Genomic DNA, 12248 nt, shown 5'->3' on the forward strand with positions numbered 1-12248 from the left:
TGTGACCGCTAGCATCAGACCACAGCATAACATGTACTCAGTGTTACCGGAACTACCTTCATTCATGGGTTTCCGCTTCCGGTTGAACGTTTCAAGTTACAATAAGTAGCGGCCATATTGGATTTGTCACTGCTGTCAAAAAAAATATAACAGTTCACTCTCTAATCTCATAATCTGCAAAGTAATACTCATGTCTTTTGAGAATGAATTACGTCATATTATTGATATATTACTATGTTTATGTTTCACCACCACTCCCATCCCTGATCTAGTATGTGAGTAAAACAGAAATGCTGGGACGTTGATGCATGTCTCCAACACCAACAGCTGTGTGACACTTTTAGCTGTACATAACATTCCTGTGTGTCAGTTAATCCATTTGGTCTAATTTTGTTACACTTTGCCCTTTATTGCTTTATTAATTTAATGGTTCTATAGTAGGTATGACGAAGTATAATTTCTTCTTGCCTGTATTTGTTTTGTGTTGGGGTGTGTTTTTGTTTTCTCTCTGTCCTTCTATGTCTGAAATAGAAACTTGCCTTTGCCTTCAGTATTATTAATATTTTTGTATGTAGTTCTGAAATTGTATCCTGGGCTTCTCAGTGACTCTATTAAGGCTTCTTATACTATAAAGAATAATACATATTTTTTTAACTGCCTGTGTGTCAAATTCACGGTCTTTTACATGTAAAGGGTATATGACAACATGCAGCACAATCATACTTCGAGTGACTTCTCAGTGGAGAAGCCATCATGGTTGGGGTAGATTTAAATGGATCATTTGAATTAATTCTTGTTACTTTAATGTATGTATGCTTGTAATTACGTATCGTACTAGTTATGCTTCAGGTTTTCATGTTCAGCCTATTTACATCACCATCTCATCATAAATAATGAAAGCAAGTAATTATACTATATGGCTATTAATCAAATTGATTAAAATTCAAGCGATTTACGCAAATCTAGACTAAATAATACATTTTGTTTATATATATGCCAATGTCCTTGTTCTCACTTATAAGCAGCCGCTGTCACTTCACCATTACAAATTTGTAAATAGTCTTATTTCACACATTCGTAATTGTTAATAAAACAGCAGAGCTTCTAAAATAAGTATGGCAATTTATAACGCTACTGTTTACAATTATTAGTCAACATTATCAGGCAGCTGCACAGTGTAAATTATGTAAACATTTCGAAATACAAATTTTACCAATTTCAACTGAAATATGAATGACTTTCTTCAAAATTTTGACATGAAACGCGCGGATGACTGATGACGTGTGATTAGTACCTAACAATCAGGTGAGAAAATGTCATGCTTCTATGTTTAAGGAAAAGTACATTTTCTGGGACCAATTTCCTGAAAATCAAACTTCTTGAAGCATAGCCAAACTTTTGTATCGTGGTCTTTTTGAAATAATGAAAGAAATATTGGGGTTCGCTGTCATATTGTAACGGGAATCGAAAATAAATATTATTTCAACAGTATTCCCGGCCATATTGGATTTTAAAATGGCGACATCATTTTGAGCTTATACAAATAATGTGTACGTTGAACGCTGTTTTCTGTTGTTGTTGTTTTTTTGGGGGGTGTGGTCGAGTGTACTTGAACAAAGTAACGGCAGTAGCTTAGCCTTTCATTTTCGAGGCGTACACTGCGTTAATTAACAATTTTTGAAGTCATTTCATGGCCATGGGTAATGATTGTGTGAGAACGGCCATAGAAACCCGGATGTGCCACTCCCATAATGGAGATTGTCGTCGGCGGATGTCACAATGAAAATTGGGAACTGCAACGTGTGCACTTTCGTTGCGTTTGCTCTCATCAATACGAATGAAGATTGGAAGAAAGATAGATTCATCTCGTAATAATGCCACAGCAATATAGTAACCGATGTATTTATCATGACAGCCTTGTAGATGAAAACATCAACTTCAGTGAACAGGGACATTGTGTTTACGACTTGCGTTTTTCACACTAAACGTAAACAATTATCTTATACTATGTACGAAATCATGATAAATGAAACAGAATTCAAGTTCTTATATACTGTGGGATTCAAATGTCTCATTCCTCAAAACTGATTTTTTTCCCCAACCATTCATCGCCCTAACTTACATACACATATACGACTCTCTGTGGCTATTCTGAAGTCTCAGAAAACTATAAATACCACAATTGACGCGTGCAACTTTCCGAAATCCATTTTCGAATAACACATAATGCTTCGGTGTGTAAAGTGTGAAGTTGTAGATTCATCACTCCTGACGGATTAATAAATTTAAATGTGAAATGGGTTTTACATCAGTCGGTGTTTCAGAAACGATACTTATGGTACAAAATTCATTATCTTTATGAACATCCAGAGTGTCATTTTCCTTTTTCCTTTATTCCTCGGATAATAACGTCATTAAATTGGCGGTACTTATTTTACAGCAAAGGCCGAGTCTGGCAATACCTACTGTAATCATTTTATCGCCTTGTGAGAAATGTAAACAGTAGTAGAACAAATTTAAAGAGGAGAGGGGGCGACGAACGACAGACAAACAGACGGTCTGTCAGTCAGTCAGTCAGTCAGTCAGTTAGACAGACAGACAGACAGACAGACAGACAGACAGACGCACGCACGCACGCACGCACGCAGACGTGCTGTGAGAGAAGACTTTAATCCCAGGATCCGGAGCCTCAATTGTTCCAGATGCAAGATTGTAAGCTCTCCGGGGAGTTGATAAAAAAATTAAGAGCACTGTGTCGCTATTGGTCTGCACCACAGGTAAAACTTTGAAGCGCTTTGAGAACAGTGTGTTTGAAACTGCTAGATAAGAAGATACATTGTTTATTAAATAGGCAGGTAAGTGCATTTATTACAGATCAGAGGAGGAAAGTGAGACTAAACAAACACAAATAAACACAGCTAGTAGGATGATGGCATGACGTGAGATAGAGGCATCGGTATGCTCTACAAACGTATTCGTATTAGAAAGAATTCATCAGACTGAAATAGTAATCTGACATAGCTTAGAGAATATCTTGTCCTTCTTACAACGCAAGCTTAACAATTTGATTGATACAGGGCTACGTTTACATCATAACTAATACAAATTGTTATAGTATTTGAAAACCCAATCATGCTCTACATATTTTGAACTGTCACTGTAGCTATGTTATTGCTCTGGAAGCTATAATGTCATATTTTATAGTGGTCGGAGTTTAGACGTATGAGTTAGCTATCTATGAATCTTGACGGCCTGGACTCCACTGTACGATCATAGTCATCATTATATACTCTGTCAATAGTAATTTATCCTACATTATAATACATCATTTACATATAGCCTTCACAGATTGGCTTAAATCATATCGCGTGGTATGGACTAGTGACCCATGGTGACCTCAATTTGCATGTAGGTGGCACCAGTCGCATTGTAGTTTCCCCAGGAAACATGTAGCATGGAAGTCTTATCGGTGTTTCGACTATGGAAAGAGTATGTGTTTGAAAGTATGATGCATTATAAAAACATTATTGCCTGACCTTATTTGGGTACCAGAAAATGTCATATTACGCCTCATGCTTTGAATTTGCACAAAGGTGGCATACCATATAGTGGGCTTATGAACATTTGTTTACTTTGAATGAATGGGTGGGTGCCATAAAAGCATGATAAATAATATGAGACTTGATTGAAGCTTAAGAGTTTCCCATTCCCTACGATACAACAATGATGTTAGTATCACTAGTGTGGTACATGCACAAGACACCAGTCTGTACTTCAGAAGGTTGCAGAACGAAGCCGAGGGACAGTAGTACCTTGTGACAACGTCTTATCACTAGACTTAACCAACTTCTTTCAAATTTTGTGCAATGGTGTCACAGAATATTGGACGAATAACTTTTGATCAATTCGAATCAAAACTCTTTGTAAAAGCCCACTGCAGCACAAAACTAGTTCAAGATTAAAGTCATATATGTATTCATGTACTGCTGATTCAGAATATTAGACCTACACTCATGACTCACTGGTGCTCATATATTTTTTTCACTTCAAAGGTAACTCAATGTACATTTGTTGTTAAAGGGTGTGGTCGGCACTTGTTTCTAATATATCCAGTATCCAACTATATTGCATAATTGCTTTTTTTGTGTGGAACTGTTTTGTGTACAGACTAGTGGAGATATATAGGACGTTCCAAATGGGGAATTTATTTTATCTCAGTTTCCCAGTACATTAACTTAAGGTAAAAGTGCCTTTGCCACACAATACATCATTCAAAATTACATCAATAGCACTATTACATTGATGTATGAATAATCAGGTGAATTAAATTGTGGGCGAATATTGATTAGAGAGAAAGAGCTTTTAATACAGAGTTAAAAAGTAGCATAGAAAACATTTGAAAACTACCTTAAGTACCGTAAGTAGGTCACCACAATACGTGAGTGGTGTTGTGCACAGGGTATGCGTTATCATATTTTGTGAATGGTGTGATATGATGGAAGTATGTCACCACGTTTTGTGGGTGTTGTTCTTTAGGGGAAGTATGCCGTCACGTTTTGTAAGTGGAGTGGTCTAGAGGAAGTGTGCCATTTCTTTTCGTTAGTGGAGTGGTGTATAAGAGGTGTGTCGCTGTGTTTTGTAGAAGGAGGGTGTTGGAGGAAATATGCTACCACATTTTTCTAAGTGGATTGGTGTGGAGGAAGCATGTCATCTCGTTTTTTGAGTGTTATGGTTTTGGGAAAGTGTGCCACAATGTCTTGTGAGTGGAATGATCTTGAGGAAGTGTGCGACCATCTTTTTGGGTTGAAGGGTGTGAAAGAAGAATGTCACAATGTTTTGTGAGTCTGGAGGATATATGTCATCATATTTTGTGATAGGAATGGTCTGGAGGAAGTCTATCACTGCATTTTGTCAGTGTTATGGTCTGAATGAAGTGTTTTGTGAGTGTTATGGTCTGGAGGACGTATGTTACCACATGTTGTCAGTGTTATGGTCTGGAGGAAGTATTTTCGGAGTGTTATGTCTGGACAACGTGTTTTGTGAGTGTTATGATCTGGAGGAAGTATCCAACCATCCTTTGTGAGAGGAGGGTGTAGATAAAGTGTGCCAGAACGTTTTGTGAGTGGAGTGGACTGGAGGAAGTATGCCGTCAAATTCTTTTAGTGGAATGGTCTGGAGGAAGTATGTTATCCCATTTTGTGAGTGAAAGGATGAGGAAGGTATGTCACGATATCCATGATCTGTGGATTGGAAAGTCTGGAAGAAGTGAGCTAGAGGGGTACGGTGTGGAGGAAGGAAGTGTGCTACCATGTTTTGAGAATGGAAGGGTATGGGAAAAGTTTGCTACCACATTTTGTGAGTGAAATGGATAGGAGGAAGTGTGATACCATGTTTATTGTCTGGAATGGTGTGAAGAAGGTGAACCACCACATTGAGTGAGGGTGTGCAATGTTGTGGAGAAAATTGTAGTGAGTAGCATGGCATGGAGGAAGTGTGCCACCACGTTTTGTGAGGAGCATGGTATAGAGGAAGCGTGCCACTACGTTGTGAGTTGCATGATATGAAGCAAGTGTGCAGCCACGTTTTGTGAGTAGCATGGTATGGAGGAAGTGTTCCACCACGTTTTGTGAGTAGCATGGTATGGAGGAAGTGTTCCACCACGTTTTGTGAGTAGAATGCTATGAAGGAAGTGTGCCACCATGTTTACTTAGACGTTCATAACTTAGACGTTAGTTTTGTGACGTTTTGTGAGTAGCATGGTATAGAGGAAGTGTTCCACCACGTTTTGTGAGTAGAATGCTATGAAGGAAGTGTGCCACCATGTTTACTTAGACGTTAGTGGAATGGTCTAGGAAAAGTATATCAACATGTTTTGTTAGTGGGGATGTGGAGAAAGTACGACTATGCTTTCTGTCAGTGGAGGGGTGTGGAGAAAGCGTGTCACACCGGAATAGTGTGCCACCATGCTTTGTGACTGAAATGGTGTGAATGTATTTTTGAATGTCTTCCACTAAATTTGAAAACTTCTTCTGGTTTTCATATACTTAAAGGAAGTCCCATGAACATTACAATTGTCTCGTTCACTTGAGTTGTTCTTATTCTATTCACTCTATCAATAATGCACTTTTAATTTTGACAGTAAAACCATTTCCCATAGATGAACATCGTTGTGACTCTATCTGTTCGAACTTTTGTAGTTGGATTATCTTTTGACATAGACACATAAAAGGTCGGCTATGTAACCAACACGTAATACCCACATAGATTAACCGCATAAAATATCCAGTATCGATTTCAGGAAATCATACACGAACAAAAATAGGAAGTTAATGCCATAAAGACCTTTCTTGTGTTTAATTTCCATTTAGGTGTTAAGCTCTTAATACCTACATCGGATGGCAAAGTAACTTTGTAAGGCGACTGTCCTAATCTTATTACTTGCCTTCATTGTATTTTCCTTTCAACAAAACTACGTTTCGTGCTTGGTTCATAACTACATCTAAGCTTTTTGTTGTTGAAAGTCTCTTGGTGATGGTAAGCTGAAGCAAAGAATGGCGAGTGTTATAAATACCTGGCATCTGCACCATCCTGAGCATGTAACACTTATAATGCACACTCTCAGAATGCCTCCTATCTTCCTTCTGCTCTATCGGTTGGCTCATCCATCTGACTTTCCTGTCCCTCACAAACACACCTATCCACACACATTCTCATTCTCTCTCTCTCTCTCTCTCTCTCCTATCTCTGTGTGTATTTAGTCTCTCTCGTTGCCTGTCTCTCGATACTTCTTTCTCTTTATGTCTCTGTCTCTGTTTCTTTCTTTCTCTCTCTCTCTCTCTCTCTCTCACACACACACACGTTATCAAGCGATGATAAAGCAAAGTGGTATTTGCTATTTAATATTTTGTGTTTCTAATGCGAGTTACACAAACTGAGTTAGTTAGCAATTTCATGTTAAAGAGAGCATAAAATGCACTCATAACTACTTTTGTATCGTTCCTTTTCTTCGGCAGGTAAAGTGCATTGACTTTGACTTCACTCACAAATCAATTTTTCATTTCAGGAGACAAAGTATTGTCAATCGAAATCAAGCTAACAACTTGATGTAGTCATCACCTTCCGAGGAAATAACATAAAAAGCAAACGGCACCTCTTTAATAAGGGGAATGTTTTTACATTGCTTCAATATATCATGCGGAGTCCCTGAGTGGTTGCCAAATACATTCATCAATCATAAGAGCTTCGCTTTTCAACTGCCAGTAAATTGTAAGATTGTAATGCAGCGAACACATCTCAGGAAGCCGTACGTCTAACTACCATATTAATTCAATTCATCACGATATCTTCTACCATACATCATCACGTCTGCCTTGAATGCTGATTATTATCTGCTGCCAACCATGTTTTAATATCGTGAAAAATAATTCGAAAAATTGAATATCATAAATATGATTTAGAAAAATGGGTGCATCTCAAATCCTCAGTAATAAGGCATGTCATCACGTCATGGATGGGCCATGATGGGTCTTCATGACATCATGGTGACATCATGACATCACGAAATAATATTCAAAGTACTTTATCCAAAGTGCTATATTCATGCTTCACGTCCATTTCAATTATAATACAGTTTCTGCATATGTATTATTGCAGAACAGGACACTTTTGTATTTAGTGTTCTCTTCATGAATACTATTTCTATTTCCTATAATTTATAGCAAATGTTACAGTAATGTTTAATATCTTGCCTAATTTGAATTACGGTGACTTGAAAAACGTATTATTGGAAATATCACGATTATATATATATATATATATATATATATATATATATATATATATATATATATATATATATATATATATATATATATATGTAAAACATAAATATATATGTAAAACATATATATATATATATATACATGTAATTAAACTCATGATATTTGCAATGACGTCTTTACATAATTATTGGGGATATTACTTTTCATACCAGGAGAGACTTAACCAACAAATTTCTGCAGCACTCACAATGTGTCTTTTTCTAATGATTTCTCACTAATATCATTTCTCGCGTTCAAGTGTTTACATTTTTATACTTCTAATGTAATTTGTTTGTTTTTTTACATTTTTCATTGTATACTGTTTAGTCTTTATGTTGTTTAAATTTGTTTATATTTCCAATGTATATTGTTTACGCCTCTAACCAAATGGTAGCCTGCAAAACTGGATGGATGATCTTAACAAGATTCAACTCAACATGCCTCACAACACTAGTCCATCCCTGCCAGACCATACACTCGCCATCCTAGTTGCTAGAACCTACTCACTGGACAGAAGCTTCATCCACTTGGCTGTCGGGATATGGAATAGTCTTACTGATTATGTTGCTGGGGACATCTCTGGCACTGGACTCCAAGCCTTCAAAGGCTGGTCACATGGTTTCCTTCTGACTAGGCCATAACTGATGGTTCTTTTTATTTTTCTTCATTTGAGCTGCAGTGAACCATTTGATTGGCCTACTGGAGCATCATTTATGTTCTGGAGGGTTATTGTTCACATGTGCACATTATATACAAAAAAATACAAACAAAAAACACAGCGTCCTTTACCTGCACACAGTATTATTCAGACAATTTATATGCCTTTGCTAAACTAGTCATATATTAAACCATTACAAAGCTTTACTTTGATAATATCGCATTACCAGTATGTTATTAATATTTTACCTTCTTCCATTTTGTAAAATTATCGATACAAATATTGAATTTCATAATTTCCTTTTTGCTAAGTGCAGTAACTTTCATTTTCATTTTAATATTATAGTAACGTTAATGCATATTTGTCTAACTGTATTTTATTTATTTATTTGCTTACCCTAATCAATTTCATTGTTTTATTTATAAGTTAACTCACTTTTCCTTATGCTTCTCCGCTTACTTTGTGTGTACATATTTTAAGAATTATTTAAGATTTTTCTCAAACCTTGTACTTGAATTCGAAAATACTGTTCATTTTTGTCCAAAATGATAATGTAACTAGGACTTTTCTTGTGACCATGAATGGTTTGCGTACGTTTTTACTCGCATTTATTATTTATTTGCATTCTAAGATTTGAACACAGTTGTGTGTAGAGCTAGAAATTTGCCGGATATAGATCACCGTCACTGTCTCCCCTCCCCAACCGCCCCCCCCCCCCCCAGCTAAGAAAAAGTTTACTATATCACTGATGCTATATTGTTAATGCCTCTAAAATATGGTCATTAGCTTAAAAGCTTCTATTCTACTTTCTAAAATTGAAATATTATGTTTTGTCATTATTTTCTATCAGTTCCTATTACATTTAACTTCGTAAATCGCATACCCTATATTATGCGTGGTGAAATGGAACTTGAATCAATCACACATTTAGATACCATGACCGTATGAGATATCATTAAATAATTGCTATATTACGTGTGAAAATGAGTGTAAGAGGGGAAGAGTATTAGGGGTCAAAAATTGACTTTTTCAATATTTGATAATCAATTCAAGGAAAAGGCAGCACATAAGGCTTTTACACCAAACTCATAGGATCACTGAATGTAAGGGTGCCATTGTAACTCTGTTTGTTAAATGTATGTTTTTAGTCGGAGGCATCACAACGTGAACTTCAAATCACGCAAAAATAGTTGTTGTATTCGAAAATACTTAGATATCATTTCCTGACATTTCTCTTCGTTCAGCAAAGGAAAATGCAAGTGTGAAAAGAATCTTCCGACTACGTGAAATATATTTCCTTTTTTTAAATGGTACATGTAAAAATAATGACGATTTTGAACGGTTTGTCTTATATCCTATGAACCACAGAACTAATGACGTAAACCCGATTTGTCATGACGTAGAACGTCATATTTCATATTTTACACTTGGGCAGTGTATAAAAGAAAATTTAATCCTTATTGTAGAAGTATTTTATTCACCAGTTATAATTTCAACAGAGAATTACAATCAGTACGAAGTAGGCGTTGACGTCTTACCTCTAAGTGCACAATCGACGTTGACAGAGTTCAGCTGGATGTCAACTGCATAAAAGTGAAGTCAATGTTTATACCTAACACACGGCAATAAAGCGTTTTTATATTCCATGCAATCTTTGAACTTCCAACATTTTCCGTTAATGAATGAAATAGTGGATAGCCATAGTACATTTTGATAATTATGCTGCAAGGCTCTATAGTACATAACAGTGGTATGTATTGTGGTATGTACAGTGTAACAGCAGCTCATGGGTTTGTTGTAATGGTGGGATACAACCACGCTCTATAATGATATGTCGTCTGCTTGATAATTGTGAAATACTCAGACTCGTACATCACACTCTTTAATCCCTGTTTTTCACCTTCAAATAATCTCATCCATATTACTGCATACTATGACAGAACCCCGTGACACGCGAGTGCAAGTGTAGCGCATTCGGGATATTTGCACATGTACTTGCAGTGTTCTCTGGACCCATAGTTTCATGAGCGGAGTACGTGAAGGTGTAGCAGAAAACACTGCAAGCAGAGTGCAAATATAACAGGTTACCCGCAAGTGCACTTGTGGGTAACCTGTTGTGTGTATCCACCAATGCCGATAAATTTACCTAACAAAAACCAAAGGAGGGTGGCCTCGGTACCAATGCCTGTGATGTCATGGCCTTATTGCTATTCAGAGTGAAAATCGGGTCTCAACCAAAATCTGGTCAATTGATTCTGTCTGCTATTTAATCTTTCCACAAATCCATCTATTATTTTTAGATCCCCTGCCGAAAACAGACTGACAAACAGACAACAGACAGACAGACTGGAGTGAAACATAACCTCCGGCCAAGCTCATTGGTAGATATGACGACAAAAATAAAACTTTGGAAGTAAGACGTCTATATTGTAATTAGTAAAGGAACATAAGCTCGAAGTTTTCCATGTGGTACATTTATCCAAATCGCTCCTCTAATTGACAAACCACAATTATCTTCTATTTCTCCATAATGCAATTAATTTTTTTTTCATATACATCATTGATAAATGTCCATCTTTGACACTTTTAGAGTATTTCTGTCACATACATCATAACGTATTCGGAATATGAAAGGGGTCCAAGATCATTCTTTTGATCACAGGCGCGTATGAATTGTGTATTTTTTTCAATTTGAAAACGATGCGGTTAATTTGTAAATGAGATAGAAACACAATGGCTTAATTGTGGTTGTGGGTGTAGGTGTAGAAGCGATACCTGTCACACAATGTAATTTTCCATCGTCAAGTAACTCAAATGTAATTTTCATCACGTTTTAATTAAACGACCTGATTTTACTATTATATCTTTTCTCGGTATATTTTGAGTCGACAATGTTTTGTGATTCATGTCTGTTAATAAAACATCACGTGGGGTTGCAAATGTACAAAGGGGGCTAAGACCTTCAAAGTGTTAGATGCATAAATTGATATCTATAAAATAAGCCGATCTAATTGGATTTCTGCCAATGTTTTCCAGGAGAGATGTCTTCGTTGATAGTTTACAACTCAATGTCGAGATTTACATAAAAAATCAATCACGTTCTAGGTGATTAATTCCATAGTGATGTAATCATGCATTTTATCGAAGTAATGATTAAAAAAATTACATTCATTGCCGTCAATATTGGTTTTGATGTTGTTGTAGGTGGCGGTGGAGGTGGTGGTGTTGTTGTTGTTGTTGTTGGTGTTGGTGTTGTTGTTGTTGTTGTTGTTGTTGTTGTTGTTGTTGTTGTTTAAGATATTAATATCTGACTAATGTAAACTCTATTTAAGATATTAATATCTGACTAATGTAAACTCTATCCACCCCTTTCTCATGCCCATATAAAGATAGACAGTCAAATTTTGCTGGAAGTCTAACCATTACGAAAACATCAGGTCGTGTGAAATTTTGATACACAAGTGTTATGGGTCCATATGTTTGCATGTTATACTAGCTACAAAATGTATGGGATAATATCGGTTACCGTCGCTATTTTCCACTTCAAAGGAACCACTGTTATTTCATATTTACTGACATTACTATGTAAAATATATATGGAAGGGTTCAGTGGGCTATTTATTTCATTGCATGTTTAAGTAGAATGGTTACTTGTACATTTACTTAAGAATCATTCTGAAATAAGTCATTAACGTTATTAAAACAAGTTAAGTTGCGTCATGTCCAGCGACTGTTGTCACCAGATATCTGTATATGATATAAAAATGAAA

This window comes from Glandiceps talaboti, chromosome 8, assembly GCF_964340395.1.
Source record: "Glandiceps talaboti chromosome 8, keGlaTala1.1, whole genome shotgun sequence".
In the NCBI taxonomy this organism is placed as follows: Eukaryota; Metazoa; Hemichordata; class Enteropneusta; family Spengelidae; genus Glandiceps; species Glandiceps talaboti.